Below are 19,092 nucleotides of genomic sequence, written 5' to 3' on the forward strand. Positions count from 1 at the left end.
GCTAAAATACTGAAGCACTGATTGTGAGACAGTTGTTTGTTTCTATCACATATGCACAAAGGCATCAATTAAACATATTGAGTCTCCCATATCTGAAATGCTTGAGACCAGAAGTATTTTGGATTTCGGGTTTTGTATTTATTTTGTATACACTTTTTTTATACACATAGCCTGAAGGTAATTTTATACAATATTTTTAATAATCTTGTACATTAGACTGTTTGTGTATATTGAACCATCAGAAAGGTATCAGTATCTCTGTCGTGGTCAAAAAGTTTGAAATATCGGCTTTTCGGATATGAGAGACCCAACATGAACTGGGAAAATGAAAGGTTGATTTCTAACCATTTTAATTACGTTTTTCCTTTTATACACACTTCCTTTTTTTTATATTTTTATTATTATGCTGCTAGCGTTCTAATTTAACTACAATAATAACAATTTTATCTTTCTGTCTCTGTACCCTCACCTCATAAATGTATGATATTTACTAAATAAGCTAGTATAGGGGTTTATAAATAATGAATTGTGCCGAGGGTCGCCTTGTCTTTATCTTTACCTAGATCTAATAATGCTCTGAAACTTCTGTATTTGCAGATGCTACTGACTGTCAATGAAAGACTCTATGCAGTACTCCATCCTTTATATTATGTCAGTTAATACAACAGCAAACTATGGTAGTTTGGGTGTAGTATGACATGTTGACATTCAGAGGGGGATATTCAATTGTTTGAAAAGTCAGTTGGGTGTCTGTTGTTTTTCCCTATCTTTATAAACCGGGAAAAAAACAGACACCCAACTGACTTTAAAAACAATTGATTATCCCCAGATTATTGACATTATGCTGACTTTCTCTTGTCGACAATCTGACGCCATATCGCTAGTTTACCTAGAACTAATAGCCTTCTGACGCCTATATTTGTAGATGTAGCAGTTTTTAAATGCTTGTCCGTTTCTGTATTCAAGCTTCTTGTGTATTGCTCACGCAACTCTTGCTTTGATTGGTGGCAAAGTAAGATACAGATGAAACAGTTCAATATGATAAACTCATGCAGGTTTTGGGGCATATGTAATGGGGTCTGAGTTTGCTGGAGGTGTGAGATGCGACCGATCTTGGATTTTTTTCCTCTTTCATTCATCTGGGGGACGCTGTTTACTTACACTTGGGGGGTTAGAGTGTGTGAGTGTGGAGTTTGGCACAAGCTATGAAAATAACTCCTTCCCCTCTAACCTCTCCCATCAACACCCTGTTCACAGGAAGTACTTCTCAGTTTTAGTTTTGTGCCTTGGAGTGAAGGCACTTTTTTTTTCTTTTGCTCCTAGCTTTTAGTTAGGTTTTATTTCTAATTGTTTTCTTGTTTGTTGTTTTAGTCCCTAATGTTGGCGACAAACACATCCAGGGTGAGAATAGTTAGGATAGAAGAGCTTCTGTGAGCTCTATTTCTCACTTTGTGTTGTCTCTGGGGTGTCACTACACCGCCGAGGTCCCTGAGTCCCCCCCCCTTCCGACTTACAGAATCCAAGCAGGCACTGGGTCAGGTAGGAACAGCCTCAGCCTACTAAGGTAGTGCTGGGCTGTGACCCTTTTCATACTAGCATATGACAGTCTCTCATGCTGCGTTTTTCACATCGCAAACCCTGCTTTTGAAACTGTTCTTTAAACTGTTCTTAAAACGGGTCTGAGCAGTTAAACCCCCTTCACATTGCATGTTGTAACTGGTATATTACCGTTTCATTACCGCTTTGGTACCTTTCACACTGAACCCGTTTCTCCCATAGAAAACAGTGGTTGTCATTTTAATTGTACTTTTCTAGCCCACACATTATTAATAATTATTAATTAATTATTAATAATTTGGCTAGTCGTACGATGGAACCAGCAGCTTCAAGCATCTTTACCATGTTTTTGTACATTACTGCATCCTTCACTGTCCCAGTGATTTGTCTAGCAATTTCCTCATCCCCTCTCATCCTAAGCAGCTCCCTAACCTCCTCATCACTCCAATTTGACATTTTAAACTGTATTCTGTATAAAAAAAAAATGCTTCTTCACTCTCATGTGTTTCCTCCAGTTTATTTCCTGCTTCTGCCTGGTGACATCACGCATGGAGACAGCCTATCACCTTCTGTGGTTTGGAAATACCGTTTCAGAGCCTTTCACACTGCACAATGAAACAGGTCTGAACCATGTAGGACCCTGCTATTTAACCGTTTTAAAATACCAGTAATCTGTAACCAGTAAATTCAAAGTGGCCCTTTCACACCGCAGCTAGAACCGTTTTGGAAGGCTTAAAAAACGGCAATTTACCGGGTTTAGTGATCGCGGTGAGCAAAAAATATTGTGGGTCCCAGGGATCCTTCACCTTACAAAATTTGGGTCCTACTCCACTATTTCTGGGTCCCATCACATATTATGGGTGGTTAGGGTCAGGCAGTGCTGGGGGTATAGAAAGGTTAAGGTTAATAGAAGTTTGGACAGTACTGGGGGAAAAGAGGGAGTTGGGGGTAGTGATGTGGGTGGGGAGGGGGTAAGGGTAGATAGCAGTTGGGACAGTGCTGGGGGCAAGGAGGGGATTAGGGGCAGGTAGTACTGTAGGCAGTGTTAGGGGTATGGAGGCATTAGTTCCCAGGATACCCACTCCCCAATTACCTTTTAAGATCAGCTCCTCTCTGAGATGTGTGTATGCTGGGCACTATGTGTGGACATGGGATTGTATGTATGCTTGGCACTGTGTATCGGGAGAGGAGGGTGTATAATGAGCATTATGTGGGTATGGAGGGTGTTATGTTCACTATGAGGTGTGTATGCTGGCAATGTGGGGGTGTACATATGCTGGGCACTGTGTGGGCATGAAGGGTGTATAATAATCACAGTTATGGGTATGAAGGGTGTTATGGGCACCGTGGGGGTGTACAGATGCTGGGCACTGTGGGTGTATAATGAGCACTGCGTGGGTATGGAGGGTGTGTGTGCTGGGCACTGTACTGTGGTGGTGTACATATGCTGGGCACTGTGTGGGTATATGTTGTCCACTGTGGGGGTATTGGGTGTGTTTATGTTGGGCAGTGTGGTGGCATGAGTGGAGTAAATAATGGGCACTGCCCCATCCCCGACCATTTCCATCATTAGCCGAATTTTGCCCCCCCTCCCGACTCCCTCAGTTAGTTGCTTACAAGTTTAACTTTGTCCCCCATGGAGTACAGCCGCATGTAGCCAGAGACATGCCTACAAGATGATGAAGCTCTACAATACATGCATTGGGTGATGGGGCGTGTTGCTCACAAGTGACATATCTAACAGAACATTCTCCCAGCCCTGCCGTACCTTTAGATACAGCAATGTTACCCGCTGCCAGTAGGTCCTGGAGGGCGGAGGCAGAGAACCTAACCCGTTCCAGCGTCTCTGTTATTTTCTATTTCTCCCACCACCAACAAGTAGTGTAGTCCCTGGAGCAGTATGCTGGCGGGCAGGGAGGAGGGAGGGACGTCTCAGGCGGACTTCGATGGGGAGACGCTGGCGGTGGCGATTGGATGAGGAGGTGCTGGCGGTGATTGGATGAGGAGACGCTGGCGGGGATTAGATGAGGAGGCGCTGCTGGTGGCGATTGGATGAAGACAGGCACTGAGGAATTGTATTGGCTGAGGCGCACAGGTCAGTTAGAGACAACGCGTCCTGCGGGTCCCATGCATTTTAAAAAAAAAAGTCCCACACTGCCTGTAGCGCGTAAAAATGCGCTATAGCACGTATTTTGCGGTCACTGGGGTTATAGCTGCGGTGTGAAAGGGGTATCAGAGTGATTCCCCCATGCTGTGTGTCTGCTGGCTGTATATTTCCTGTGCCAAAATGCAGAAGTTTGGGGTGCCTTGATGCGCTATTGTGTTGCAGCCTAAACAATATTTGAATGTGGAATCACACCAAATCCACCAAAGACAAGTATAAAACAAGAAAAACAAATATTGCACTTTAGGCGCTCACAGTATAACAATGCACTTCCCTTTAATTCTTGAAGCAGTGGATCTGGAATTTTCTTCCTCTCAATTTTCACGTTATATGATCATGCAAAAAAACACAGAATATACACCCCGATCCTCGTGTATTATTGTGAGGTATATTGGATATTCATTCTATATAATTCCCCATAAATCAAGGACGTGATAGCGGGGAAACCCCCTTCCAAAACACTTACAACAGTGCAGAGGGAAACACACGTATAAAGCTGATCTTTACGGTCATTCATTCAACACCATGTGTGTAAAGAATACCGGGGTTGCCCCCTTCTTATAACACTCACGATTTCACTGATACATATTGTGCACGTAAGGTGGGTCTTTTTTTTCTCCTCCTCTCCACGCCTTAATCTATAAAGGCCATGCACTTTTTTTTCCTCCTCCAAAAGAAATATATAGGAGAAGGATGTCGTGATAAAAATCCTTTTAATAACAAACAGACATCAATAAAAGCAAGGAATGATCATACCCGAGTGGACAAAGGTGATGAGATGTTGTGCAGAAATAACGGGGCCCCGTTAGTCTGATCTCCTTTGATTCCAACAAGGGTAAGTCTAATTGTCCAGTGCAGGCCTCTCCACCAACATGTTTCGACCCGTGCCAGGGTCTTTCTCAAGGTGAGAGTTACCTGCATTTTTGTCCTTATATACCCCACTAATAATGCATTCATTTCAGGTGTTCTCCCTAGAGAGCATCCGCCGGGAATCTGTATACCTAATTACCTAATCTATACATTCTTGCATCTCTCTATTTCCTATACATGATCCAGGCCGCGGGTGACTTCCGGTCTTCCGATACCGGAAGTGATGTCGTCACTCTGCTCCACATCTCAATACAATGTCCGTGGATTCCCTTTTCTTTTCTTTAACGGAAGTGATGTCATCACGCGCCGTCCGCTGATCATCTCAGCTGTTCTTGCCTCCACCAAAGATGGTCGTTCCCGGACTTCCGCCCATGTAGTACATCACTTCCTGTCTCTCCGTTCTACACACATCGATATCCCCTGTCCGGGCTTCTTAGTTCCATGATATTGTAATATGTTTCACCTTTATTCCATCTGGAACAAATGCAATATGTATAATCCATATCCATAACATCTGATAGACACAAACCCCAATACTAACATATTGATAAAAAACATTTAATACTAAACATATATTCATAAAAAAATGTATATTTAAAAAAATTATAAAAACCACTTAACCTCGAAATCTTGATTTAACCCTGTTGGCACCAGAGTTTTAAACGTGTGTATAAGTTGCATTTCTGATTTTGCTAAACGAACAGTAGTATTTTTGTCCCTTTCTGTGGGCTTAATATGTTTAATCCCAAAAAAACCTTTTATATGGTTTACAGAACAATTATGCACAGTTTTAAAATGTGCCGACAAAGAGTGCGTTTCAAGTCCGTTTTTTATGTTCCTCAGATGCTCTCCAAGTCGGACCTTAAGCGGTCTCGAAGTGCGGCCAATGTAAAATTTATCACAGTCACAAACTATGGTATAAATCACGTTAGCGGTATTACATGTGATAAATTCTGTTATCTTAAATTCCCGTGCATTAATCAAAATAGTTTCATATTTGGAGGTCGTTCCTCCACTAATATTTCGACATCCAATACAGTTACTACATCTATAGAAGCCCTTTGATCTATTATAACCAGGTCGCTTGGCTTCCGAGTGTATGCTCTTAACTAGCTGTGATTTAATATTGGCTACCTTCCTATAAATGTGTACTGGTTTTTTCGGCAAATGGGGTCCTATAACCGGATCTAATTTTAGTGTAGTCCAGTGTCTCCTAAAGATTTTTTCAATCTCTCTATGTTGGGCATTGTAGTTTGTAATAAACGCCCATTGAAACTCCTTGTTTTTCTTTTTTGTCTTTTTGTCTTTGCATATTAAGTCTGTTCTGTTTGTATTTACCGCTGTATTTAAGCCTTTCTCCACCTGATTTCTATCATATCCACATGAAAGGAAGGACTTTTTCATGTTCTCTGCTTGAAGTGCAAAAACCATATCCTCAGTGCAATTACGTCTAAGTCTCTTAAACTGTCCTTCCGGAATGGAGTTTAACCAATTCTTGTGGTGGCAACTATCAGCATATATATATGAGGAACAGTCTGTCGGTTTCTGATATGTTTGTGTACATATATTATTCTCCTTAATGTAGATAGTAATATCCAAAAAGTTCAATTTCTCTATTTCAATCTCAAATGTTAATTTAATATCGAGATCATTAGTGTTTAAATATGTACAGAATTCATCCAGCCTCTCTCTGCTTCCCTTCCATATAAAAAAAAGTCATCTATATAGCGCGACCATAGCACCAGGTCCGCCCCAAATTCACTATGCCACACGGACTCCTCCTCCCAGAGTCCTAAAAATATGTTGGCATAGCTTGGGGCGAACCTGGTGCCCATGGCCGTCCCTGTAAGTTGAATAAAAAATTCCCCTTTAAAGAGAAAAAAATTATGTTCCAATATAAATTGGATTCCCTCTAATACAAATTCTTGTAATGTAATATCCATATCTGATGTGGTCATGGCTTCTTTCACAGCTCTAATACCTTTACTATGCTCGATAATAGTATATAAGGAACTTACATCTGCACTCACCATATAGTACTCTTCTTTCCACTCAATATCTAATAATTTATTCAAAATATCTCTGGTATCTTTAAGATGGGATTTATTCAAAAGTACTAGCGGTTGGAGGTAAGAATCAATAAATGCAGAAAGATTGGCGGTGATGGATTCGATGCCCGACACGATGGGTCTACCGGGGGGGTTTTGGGGGTCCTTGTGTATTTTGGGTAACACATATATCACCGGTATTTTAGGGTTCTCATCTATAAGAAATTTACATATCGTTTCATTAATGGTTCCATTATTTCTATAAACTTCTATGATACCAGCAAGTTCTTTACAAAAAGCTTCAGTTGGATCTTTCTTAATCTTTTTGTATGTTTTACTGTCTCCCAACTGTCTATACACCTCAGCCTCATATATTGATACGTCTAAAAGTACAATTCCCCCCCCCTTATCGGCGGGTTTAATTATCAAATCCTTATTGGACTTAAGTTCCTCCAATGCCTGTCTTTCCTTATTTGTTAAATTAAAATAGATTTTTTTTTCTTTCTTATATTCTCTACATCCTTTAAAACTTGTGCCATAAAGGTTTCTATGAACGCTCCCTTAAGATATGTAGGGTAGAAGGTGGATTTAGGTTTAAATGTGGAATAAGAACCCTCCTCCATTACTTCTTGTGTTGTCTCGTCCCCTTTGGATAGGAAGAACTTTTTAACCGTGAGCTTCCTTATATACTTTTGGATGTCAACGAACAGGTCAAATTTGTTGACCTTACTTGCAGGGGCATACTTTAGCCCCTTTTCCAATACTGACTGTTCATTATGTTCCAATATATGGGAGCTTAAATTGAAAATCTTAACCCTCCCTTTTTCCAATTTAGCATTATCTTCCTTTTCTATCTCTTTCTTTTTGGATTCATTCTTCTTTTTAAGTTTGTATTTCTTTTTCCCCCCTCTTTTTCCTCTTCTAGTTTTTTGTTTTTTAGTGGGGTTTATCTTTGAGTGAATCTGCTCCGAACATTCCCTAAAAAAGGGCGTGGAGATCGGGGACTTTTTATATCCTCCAGAGGACCAAATCTATTGGTGGTAGGTGTTACCCACCATTCCTTCCTCTGTGGGTCCCTATTATCAAAATGGTTCCCTCTCCATTCTGGTGCTCTCCTATCTTCATAGTTTCTTCTATAATATGTATTGTCCCTGGGTTTCCATCTGTCTTCCTTGTTATAGTTTTGGGTATGTTCATATAGTCGTCTATTATAAGGTTTTTTCCTAAATGGTGTTCGCATGGATCTATGGTCTTCCTGTAATTTATTACCCCCTACCTCTTTCCTTGTTTTCTCCATTTTTTCCTTTTCCTCTATTATATTCTCCCCCTTACTATCTCTTTTAAATTTCTTAAGCTTCCTTTCTTTAAGTATTTTTTCTGTTTTAATCAATTTCTGTTCTATCCTTTGTTCTAATTCTTTATATTCTGGCAATAAGACAAACGGAGTAACTAATGCCTTGTTGTTATTAATGCTCTCTTCTAATTTTATTAGATCGTCTTTCCTCTTTCTAATGATAAGATCCATCAATGCAAAGGAGCACTTCCTAGTAATATGTTCCCATTCTTGTATAAAGGACTCCTCTGCATTGGTGAACGAGGACTTCTTGTCAATGACTAAGCCCTGTGGTATCATCTGCAGTGAAATATACTTTTCAAGCATTGCTATCTCCCACCACACATGACTTTCTTTTACCATATCTTTCTCAAGATTATTCATGATACTATCCAAATTTTCCTCTCGGAAATTATCATTATTAATAGGATTATCAAACAAGGATTCTAACCTTTTCTTTCTCTATCGTCCTAAGTGGATGCTGGGGTTCCTGAAAGGACCATGGGGAATAGCGGCTCCGCAGGAGACAGGGCACAAAAGTAAAGCTTTTACAGGTCAGGTGGTGTGTACTGGCTCCTCCCCCTATGACCCTCCTCCAGACTCCAGTTAGATTTTTGTGCCCGGCCGAGAAGGGTGCAATTCTAGGTGGCTCTCATAAAGAGCTGCTTAGAGAGTTTAGCTTAGGTTTTTTATTTTACAGTGATTCCTGCTGGCAACAGGATCACTGCAACGAGGGACAGAGGGGAGAAGAAGTGAACTCACCTGCGTGCAGGATGGATTGGCTTCTTGGCTACTGGACATGAAGCTCCAGAGGGACGATCACAGGTACAGCCTGGATGGTCACCGGAGCCACGCCGCCGGCCCCCTCACAGATGCTGAAGCAAGAAGAGGTCCAGAATCGGCGGCTGAAGACTCCTGCAGTCTTCTTAAGGTAGCGCACAGCACTGCAGCTGTGCGCCATTTTCCTCTCAGCACACTTCACACGGCAGTCACTGAGGGTGCAGGGCGCTGGGGGGGGGGCGCCCTGGGAGGCAAATGAAAACCTTTAAAAAGGCTAAAAATACCTCACATATAGCCCCAGAGGCTATATGGAGATATTTACCCCTGCCTAAATGTACTAAATAGCGGGAGACGAGCCCGCCGGAAAAGGGGCGGGGCCTATCTCCTCAGCACACGGCGCCATTTTCTGTCACAGCTCCGCTGGTCAGGAAGGCTCCCAGGTCTCTCCCCTGCACTGCACTACAGAAACAGGGTATAACAGAGAGGGGGGGCAAAATAAATGGCAATATATAAATATAAAAGCAGCTATAAGGGAGCACTTAATCATAAGGCTATCCCTGTCATATATAGCGCTTTTTGGTGTGTGCTGGCAGACTCTCCCTCTGTCTCCCCAAAGGGCTAGTGGGTCCTGTCTTCGTATAGAGCATTCCCTGTGTGTCTGCTGTGTGTCGGTACGTGTGTGTCGACATGTATGAGGACGTTATTGGTGTGGAGGCGGAGCAATTGCCAAATATGAGGATGTCACCTTCTAGGGGGTCGACACCAGAATGGATGCCTTTATTTGTGGAATTACGGGATAGCGTCAACTCGCTTAAGCAGTCGTTTGCCGACATGAGGCGGCCGGACACTCAATTAGTGCCTGTCCAGGCGCCTCAAACACCGTCAGGGGCTGTAAAACGCCCCTTGCCTCAGTCGGTCGACCCAGACACAGGCACTGATTCCGGTGGTGAAGGTGACGAATCAACCGTATTTTCCAGTAGGGCCACACGTTATATGATTTTGGCAATAAAGGAGATGTTACATTTAGCTGATACTACAGGTACCACTAAACAGGGTATTATGTGGGGTGTGAAAAAACTACCAGTAGTTTTTACCGAATCAGAAGAATTAAATGACGTGTGTGATGAAGCGTGGGGTGCCCCGATAAAAAACTGCTAATTTCAAAGAAGTTATTGGCTTTATACCCTTTCCCGCCAGAGGTTAGGGAGCGCTGGGAAACACCTCCTAGGGTGGACAAAGCGCTAACACGCTTATCAAAACAAGTGGCGTTACCCTCTCCTGAGACGGCCGCACTTAAAGATCCATCAGATAGGAGGATGGAAAATATCCAAAAAGGTATATACACACATGCAGGTGTTATACTACGACCAGCTATTGCGACTGCCTGGATGTGCAGTGCTGGGGTAGTTTGGTCAGAGTCCCTGATCGAAAATATTGATACCCTGGACAGGGACAATATTTTACTGTCGTTAGAACAAATAAAGGATGCATTTCTTTATATGCGTGATGCACAGAGAGATATCTGCACACTGGCATCACGGGTAAGTGCTATGTCCATTTCGGCCAGAAGAGCTTTATGGACACGACAGTGGACAGGCGATGCGTAGAGGAGTTATTTGGGGTCGGTCTATCGGATTTGGTGGCCACGGCTACGGCCGGGAAATCCACCTTTCTACCTCAAGTCACTCCCCAACTGAAAAAGGCACCGACCTTTCAACGCAGCCCTTTCGTTCTTTTAAAAATAAGAGAGCAAAGGGCTATTCATATCTGCCACGAGGCAGAGGACGAGGGAAGAGACAGCAACAGGCAGCTCCTTCCCAGGAACAGAAGCCCTCCCCGGCTTCTACAAAAGCCTCAGCATGACGCTGGGGCTTCGCAAGCGGACTCGGGGGCGGTAGGCGGTCGTCTCAAGAATTACAGCGCGCAGTGGGCTCACTCGCAGGTAAATCCCTGGATCCTGCAGATAATATCTCAGGGGTACAGGTTGAAATTAGAGACAGAGCCACCTCGCCGTTTCCTGAAGTCTGCTTTACCAACGTCCCCCTCAGAAAGGGAGACGGTTTTGGAAGCCATTCACAAGCTGTATTCTCAGCAGGTGATAGTCAAGGTACCTCTTCTACAACAAGGGAAGGGGTATTATTCCACTCTTTTTGTGGTACCGAAGCCGGATGGCTCGGTAAGGCCTATTCTAAATCTGAAGTCCTTGAACCTGTACATAAAGAAGTTCAAGTTCAAGATGGAGTCACTCAGAGCAGTGATAGCGAACCTGGAAGAAGGGGACTTTATGGTATCCTTGGACATCAAGGATGCGTATCTCCACGTTCCAATTACCCCTCACACCAGGGGTACCTCAGGTTCGTTGTACAAAACTGTCACTATCAGTTTCAGACGCTGCCGTTTGGTTTGTCCACGGCACCTCGGGTCTTTACAAAGGTAATGGCCGAGATAATATTTCTTCTTCGAAGAAAAGGCGTATTAATTATCCCATACTTGGACGATCTCCTAATAAGGGCAAGGTCCAGAGAACAGCTAGAGATGGGTTTAGCACTATCTCAAGAGGTGCTAAAGCAGCACGGATGGATTCTGAATATTCCAAAATCCCAATTAATGCCGACAACTCGTCTGCTGTTCCTGGGGATGATTCTGGACACAGTTCAGAAAAAGGTTTTTCTTCCCGAAGAAAAAGCCAAGGAGTTATCTGACCTGGTCAGGAACCTCCTAAAACCAGGAAAGGTGTCTGTACATCAATGCACAAGAGTCCTGGGAAAAAATGGTAGCTTCTTACGAAGCAATCCCTTTCGGCAGATTCCATGCAAAGGGATCTGTTGGACAAATGGTCAGGGTCGCATCTTCAGATGCACCTGCGGATAACCCTGTCGCCGAGGACAAGGGTATCCCTTCTGTGGTGGTTGCAGGAGGCTCATCTATTGGAGGGCCGCAGATTCGGCATGCAGGATTGGATCCTGGTGACCACGGAGGCCAGCCTGAGAGGCTGGGGAGCAGTCACACAGGGAAGAAATTTCCAGGGAGTGTGGTCGAGCCTGAAAAAGTCTCTTCACATAAGCATTCTGGAACTAAGAGCAATCTACAATGCTCTAAGCCAGGCGGAACCTCTGCTTCAAGGAAGACCGGTGTTGATCCAGTCGGACAACATCACGGCAGTCGCCCATGTAAACAGACAGGGCGGCACAAGAAGCAGGAGGGCAATGGCAGAAGCTGCCAGGATCTTTCGCTGGGCGGAGAATCACGTGATAGCACTGTCAGCAGTATTCATCCCGGGCGTGGACAACTGGGAAGCAGACTTCCTCAGCAGACACGACCTTCACCCGGGAGAGTGGGGACTTCATCCAGAAGTTTTCCACATGCTATTAAACCGTTGGGTAAAACCAATGGTGGACATGATGGCGTCTCGCCTCAACAAAACACTGGACAGGTATTGCGCCAGGTCAAGAGATCCGCAGGCAATAGCTGTGGACGCGCTGGTAACACCTTGGGTGTACCAGTCGGTATATGTGTTTCCTCCTCTGCCTCTCATACCAAAGGTATTGAGGATTATACGGCAAAGAGGAGTAAGACTAGTGGCTCCGGATTGGCCAAGAAGGACTTGGTACCCGGAACTTCAAGAGATGGTCACGGACGATCCGTGGCCTCTACTTCTGAGAAGGGACCTGCTTCAGCAGGGTACTTGTCTTTTTCAAGAATTACCGTGGCTGCGTTTGACGGCATGGCGTTTGAATGCCAGATCCTAAAAGGAAAAGGCATTCCAGAAGAAGTCATTCCTACCTTGATGAAAGGCAAGGAAGGAAGTCACCGCGAAGCATTATCGCCGTATTTGGCGAAGATATGTTGCGTGGTGCGAGCAGCGGAGTGCTCCGATGGAGGAATTTCAACTGGGTCGTTTTCCTACATTTCCTGCAATCAGGATTGTCTATGGGTCTCAAATTGGGATCTATTAAGGTTCAAATTTCGGCCCTATCAATATTCTTCCAAAAAGAATTGGCCTCAGTCCCTGAGGTCCAGATTTTTATCAAAGGAGTACTGCATATACAGCCTCCTGTGGTGCCTAAGGTGGCACCGTGGGATCTAAATGTAGTTTTAGATTTCCTCAAATCCAATTGGTTTGAACCACTAAAGAATGTGGATTTGAAATATCTCACATGGAAAGTGACTATGTTACTGGCCCTGGCTTCGGCCGGGAGAGTATCTGAACTGGCGGCTTTGTTTTATAAAAGCCCTTATTTAATTTTCCATTCGACATAGGGAGAAAATGCGGACGCGTCCGCAGCTCTGCCCTAAGGTGGTATCAGCGTTTCACCTGAACCAGCCTATTGTAGTGCCTGCGGCTACAGACGACTTGAAGGACTCCAAGTTGTTGGACGTTGTCAGAGCCTTAAAAATATACATTTAAAGGACGGCTGGAGTCAGAAAATCTGACTCGCTGTTTATACTGTATGCACCCAACAAGTTGGGTGCACCTGCTTCTAAGCAGTCGATTGCTCGTTGGATTTGTAACAAAATTCAACTTGTACATTCTGTGGCAGGCCTGCCACAGCCTAAATCTGTTAAGGCCCATTCCGCAAGGAAGGTGGGCTCATCTTGGGCGGCTGCCCGAGGGGTCTCGGCATTACAACTCTGCCGAGCAGCTACGTGGTCAGGGGAGAACACGTTTGTAAATTTTTACAAATTTGATACCCTGGCAAAGGAGGACCTGGAGTTCTCTCATTCGGTGCTGCAGAGTCATCCGCACTCTCCCGCCCGTTTGGGAGCTTTGGTATAATCCCCATGGTCCTTTCAGGAACCCCAGCATCCACTTAGGACGATAGAGAAAATAAGAATTTACTTACCGATAATTCTATTTCTCGGAGTCCGTAGTGGATGCTGGGCGCCCATCCCAAGTGCGGATTATCTGCAATACTTGTACATAGTTATTGTTAACTAATTCGGGTTATTGTTTAGGAAGCCATCTTTCAGAGGCTCCTCTGTTATCATACTGTTAACTGGGTTTAGATCACAAGTTGTACGGTGTGATTGGTGTGGCTGGTATGAGTCTTACCCGGGATTCAAAATCCTCCCTTATTGTGTACGCTCGTCCGGGCACAGTACCTAACTGGAGTCTGGAGGAGGGTCATAGGGGGAGGAGCCAGTACACACCACCTGACCTGTAAAAGCTTTACTTTTGTGCCCTGTCTCCTGCGGAGCCGCTATTCCCCATGGTCCTTTCAGGAACCCCAGCATCCACTACGGACTCCGAGAAATAGAATTATCGGTAAGTAAATTCTTATTTTCTATTTTCTCTAAAAGAATGTGGAATCACACCAAATCCACCAAAGACAAGTATACTGTGAGCGCCTAAAGTGCAATATTTGTTTTTCTTGTTTTATACTTGTCTTTGGTGGATTTGGTGTGATTCCACATTCAAATATTGTTTAGGCTGCAACACAATAGCGCATCAAGGCACCCCAAACTTCTGCATTTTGGTCCCGATTACTCACATTCAGGGGTGTCTATAGTGCTGCTTAAAAATATGTTCTCTTTTAGAGAAAATAGAAAGAAAAGGTTAGAATCCTTGTTTGATAATCCTATTAATAATGATAATTTCCGAGAGGAAAATTTGGATAGTATCATGAATAATCTTGAGAAAGATATGGTAAAAGAAAGTCATGTGTGGTGGGAGATAGCAATGCTTGAAAAGTATATTTCACTGCAGATGATACCACAGGGCTTAGTCATTGACAAGAAGTCCTCGTTCACCAATGCAGAGGAGTCCTTTATACAAGAATGGGAACATATTACTAGGAAGTGCTCCTTTGCATTGATGGATCTTATCATTAGAAAGAGGAAAGACGATCTAATAAAATTAGAAGAGAGCATTAATAACAACAAGGCATTAGTTACTCCGTTTGTCTTATTGCCAGAATATAAAGAATTAGAACAAAGGATAGAACAGAAATTGATTAAAACAGAAAAAATACTTAAAGAAAGGAAGCTTAAGAAATTTAAAAGAGATAGTAAGGGGGAGAATATAATAGAGGAAAAGGAAAAAATGGAGAAAACAAGGAAAGAGGTAGGGGGTAATAAATTACAGGAAGACCATAGATCCATGCGAACACCATTTAGGAAAAAACCTTATAATAGACGACTATATGAACATACCCAAAACTATAACAAGGAAGACAGATGGAAACCCAGGGACAATACATATTATAGAAGAAACTATGAAGATAGGAGAGCACCAGAATGGAGAGGGAACCATTTTGATAATAGGGACCCACAGAGGAAGGAATGGTGGGTAACACCTACCACCAATAGATTTGGTCCTCTGGAGGATATAAAAAGTCCCCGATCTCCACGCCCTTTTTTAGGGAATGTTTGGAGCAGATTCACTCAAAGATAAACCCCACTAAAAAACAAAAAACTAGAAGAGGAAAAAGAGGGGGGAAAAAGAAATACAAACTTAAAAAGAAGAATGAATCCAAAAAGAAAGAGATAGAAAAGGAAGATAATGCTAAATTGGAAAAAGGGAGGGTTAAGATTTTCAATTTAAGCTCCCATATATTGGAACATAATGAACAGTCAGTATTGGAAAAGGGGCTAAAGTATGCCCCTGCAAGTAAGGTCAACGAATTTGACCTGTTCGTTGACATCCAAAAGTATATAAGGAAGCTCACGGTTAAAAAGTTCTTCCTATCCAAAGGGGACGAGACAACACAAGAAGTAATGGAGGAGGGTTCTTATTCCACATTTAAACCTAAATCCACCTTCTACCCTACATATCTTAAGGGAGCGTTCATAGAAACCTTTATGGCACAAGTTTTAAAGGATGTAGAGAATATAAGAAAGAAAAAAAAATCAATTTTAATTTAACAAATAAGGAAAGACAGGCATTGGAGGAACTTAAGTCCAATAAGGATTTGATAATTAAACCCGCCGATAAGGGGGGGGGGGAAATTGTACTTATAGACGTATCAATATATGAGGCTGAGGTGTATAGACAGTTGGGAGACAGTAAAACATACAAAAAGATTAAGAAAGATCCAACTGAAGCTTTTTGTAAAGAACTTGCTGGTATCATAGAAGTTTATAGAAATAATGGAACCATTAATGAAACGATATGTAAATTTCTTATAAATGAGAACCCTAAAATACCGGTGATATATGTGTTACCCAAAATACACAAGGACCCCCAAAACCCCCCCGGTAGACCCATCGTGTCGGGCATCGAATCCATCACCGCCAATCTTTCTGCATTTATTGATTCTTACCTCCAACCGCTAGTACTTTTGAATAAATCCCATCTTAAAGATACCAGTGATATTTTGAATAAATTATTAGATATTGAGTGGAAAGAAGAGTACTATATGGTGAGTGCAGATGTAAGTTCCTTATATACTATTATCGAGCATAGTAAAGGTATTAGAGCTGTGAAAGAAGCCTTGACCACATCAGATATGGATATTACATTACAAGAATTTGTATTAGAGGGAATCCAATTTATATTGGAACATAATTTTTTTCTCTTTAAAGGGGAATTTTTTATTCAACTTACAGGAACGGCCATGGGCACCAGGTTCGCCCCAAGCTATGCCAACATATTTTTAGGACTCTGGGAGGAGGAGTCCGTGTGGCATAGTGAATTTGGGGCGGACCTGGTGCTATGGTCGCGCTATATAGATGACATTTTTTTTATATGGAAGGGAAGCAGAGAGAGGCTGGATGAATTCTGTACATATTTAAACACTAATGATCTCAATATTAAATTAACATTTGAGATTGAAATAGAGAAATTGAACTTTTTGGATATTACGATCTACATTAAGGAGAATAATATATGTACACAAACATATCAGAAACCGACAGACTGTTCCTCATATATATATGCTGATAGTTGCCACCACAAGAATTGGTTAAACTCCATTCCGGAAGGACAGTTTAAGAGACTTAGACGTAATTGCACTGAGGATATGGTTTTTGCACTTCAAGCAGAGAACATGAAAAAGTCCTTCCTTTCATGTGGATATGATAGAAATCAGGTGGAGAAAGGCTTAAATACAGCGGTAAATACAAACAGAACAGACTTAATATGCACAGACAAAAAGACAAAAAAGAAAAACAAGGAGTTTCAATGGGCGTTTATTACAAACTACAATGCCCAACATAGAGAGATTGAAAAAGTCTTTAGGAGACACTGGACTACACTAAAACTAGATCCGGTTATAGGACCCCATTTGCCGAAAAAAACAGTACACATTTATAGGAAGGCGGCCAATATTAAATCACAGCTTGTTAAGAGCATACACTCGGAAGCCAAGCGACCTGGTTATAATAGATCAAAGGGCTTCTATAGATGTAGTAACTGTATTGGATGTCGAAATATTAGTGGAGGAACGACCTCCAAATATGAAACTATTTTGATTAATGCACGGGAATTTAAGATAACAGAATTTATCACATGTAATACCGCTAACGTGATTTATACCATAGTTTGTGACTGTGATAAATTTTACATTGGCCGCACTTCGAGACCGCTTAAGGTCCGACTTGGAGAGCATCTGAGGAACATAAAAAACGGACTTGAAACGCACTCTTTGTCGGCACATTTTAAAACTGTGCATAATTGTTCTGTAAATCATATAAAAGTTTTTTTTGGGATTAAACATATTAAGCCCACAGAAAGGGACAAAAATACTACTGTTCGTTTAGCAAAATCAGAAATGCAACTTATACACACGTTTAAAACTCTGGTGCCAACAGGGTTAAATCAAGATTTCGAGGTTAAGTGGTTTTTATAATTTTTTTTAAATATAAATTTTTTTATGAATATATGTTTAGTATTAAATGTTTTTTATCAATATGTTAGTATTGGGGTTTGTGTCTATCGGATGTTATGGATATGGATTATACATATTGCATTTGTTCCAGATGGAATAAAGGTGAAACATATTACAATATCATGAAACTAAGAAGCCCGGACAGGGGATATTGATGTGTGTAGAACGGAGAGACAGGAAGTGATGTACTACATGGGCGGAAGTCCGGGAACGACCATCTTTGGTGGAGTCAAGAACAGCTGAGATGATCAGCGGACGGCGCGTGATGACATCACTTCCGTTAAAGAAAAGAAAAGGGAATCCACGGACATTGTATTGAGATGTGGAGCAGAGTGACGACATCACTTCCGGTATCGGAAGACCGGAAGTCACCCGCGGCCTGGATCATGTATAGGAAATAGAGAGATGCAAGAATGTATAGATTAGGTAATTAGGTATACAGATTCCCGGCGGATGCTCTCTAGGGAGAACACCTGAAATGAATGCATTATTATTGGGGTATATAAGGACAAAAATGCAGGTAACTCTCACACCTTGAGAAAGACCCTGGCACGGGTCGAAACGCGTTGGTGGAGAGGCCTGCACTGGACAATTAGACTTACCCTTGTTGGAATCAAAGGAGATCAGACTAACGGGGCCCCGTTATTTCTGCACAACATCTCATCACCTTTGTCCACTCGGGTATGATCATTCCTTGCTTTTATTGATGTCTGTTTGTTATTAAAAGGATTTTTATCACGACATCCTTCTCCTATATATTTCTTTTGGAGGAGGAAAAAAAAGTGCATGGCCTTTATAGATTAAGGCGTGGAGAGGAGGAGAAAAAAAAGACCCACCTTACGTGCACAATATGTATCAGTGAAATCGTGAGTGTTATAAGAAGGGGGCAACCCCGGTATTCTTTACACACATGGTGTTGAATGAATGACCGTAAAGATCAGCTTTATACGTGTGTTTCCCTCTGCACTGTTGTAAGTGTTTTGGAAGGGGGTTTCCCAGCTATCACGTCCTTGATTTATGGGGAATTATATAGAATGAATATCCAATATACCTCACAATAATACACGAGGATCGGGGTGTATATTCTGTGGTTTTTTTTGCATGATCATATAACGTGAAAATTGAGAGGAAGAAAATTCCAGATCCACTGCTTCAAGAATTAAAGGGAAGTGCATTGTTATACTGTGAGCGCCTAAAGTGCAATATTTGTTTTTCTTGTTTTATACTTGTATATTTCCTGTGCACTGCTGGGTCACTGTAAGGGCTGTATGAAGGACTGTATGATGGCTGAGGAGTGGCTGCTCTGACTCCTGGGGCCAGCAGTGGCCTGGGACACTGAGGGCAGTATTATAAAGTGCCTCAGGTCCTGATGTTTGCGCTGCTAAGCCCCGCCCCCAAAACGGGAAGGCGCCATTTTGTGCAACTTTTTGCTGCATACTAAGTCCCTCTCTCTGTATTTCTGCAGCCATGAGAGGCTGTGGCTCAGCACACTAGTGCAAGAGTCCAATATGT

At 42.4% G+C, this 19,092-nt stretch overlaps 1 protein-coding gene and 1 long non-coding RNA gene across 3 annotated transcripts in view; both read left to right on the forward strand.

Moving 5' to 3' along the window:
• The window catches only part of AAMP (angio associated migratory cell protein), a 135,151-nt gene that overhangs the window by 49,342 nt on the left and 66,717 nt on the right, over positions 1-19,092 (forward strand). The gene's annotated exons all lie outside the window — the stretch shown is intronic.
• Positions 1,732-18,321, forward strand: LOC134943512 (uncharacterized). The gene is made up of 2 exons (XR_010181583.1): positions 1,732-2,178; positions 17,672-18,321. It is a non-coding gene; the product is annotated as an uncharacterized LOC134943512 (long non-coding RNA).

This window comes from Pseudophryne corroboree, chromosome 7 (assembly GCF_028390025.1).
Source record: "Pseudophryne corroboree isolate aPseCor3 chromosome 7, aPseCor3.hap2, whole genome shotgun sequence".
Classification (NCBI taxonomy): Eukaryota; Metazoa; Chordata; class Amphibia; order Anura; family Myobatrachidae; genus Pseudophryne; species Pseudophryne corroboree.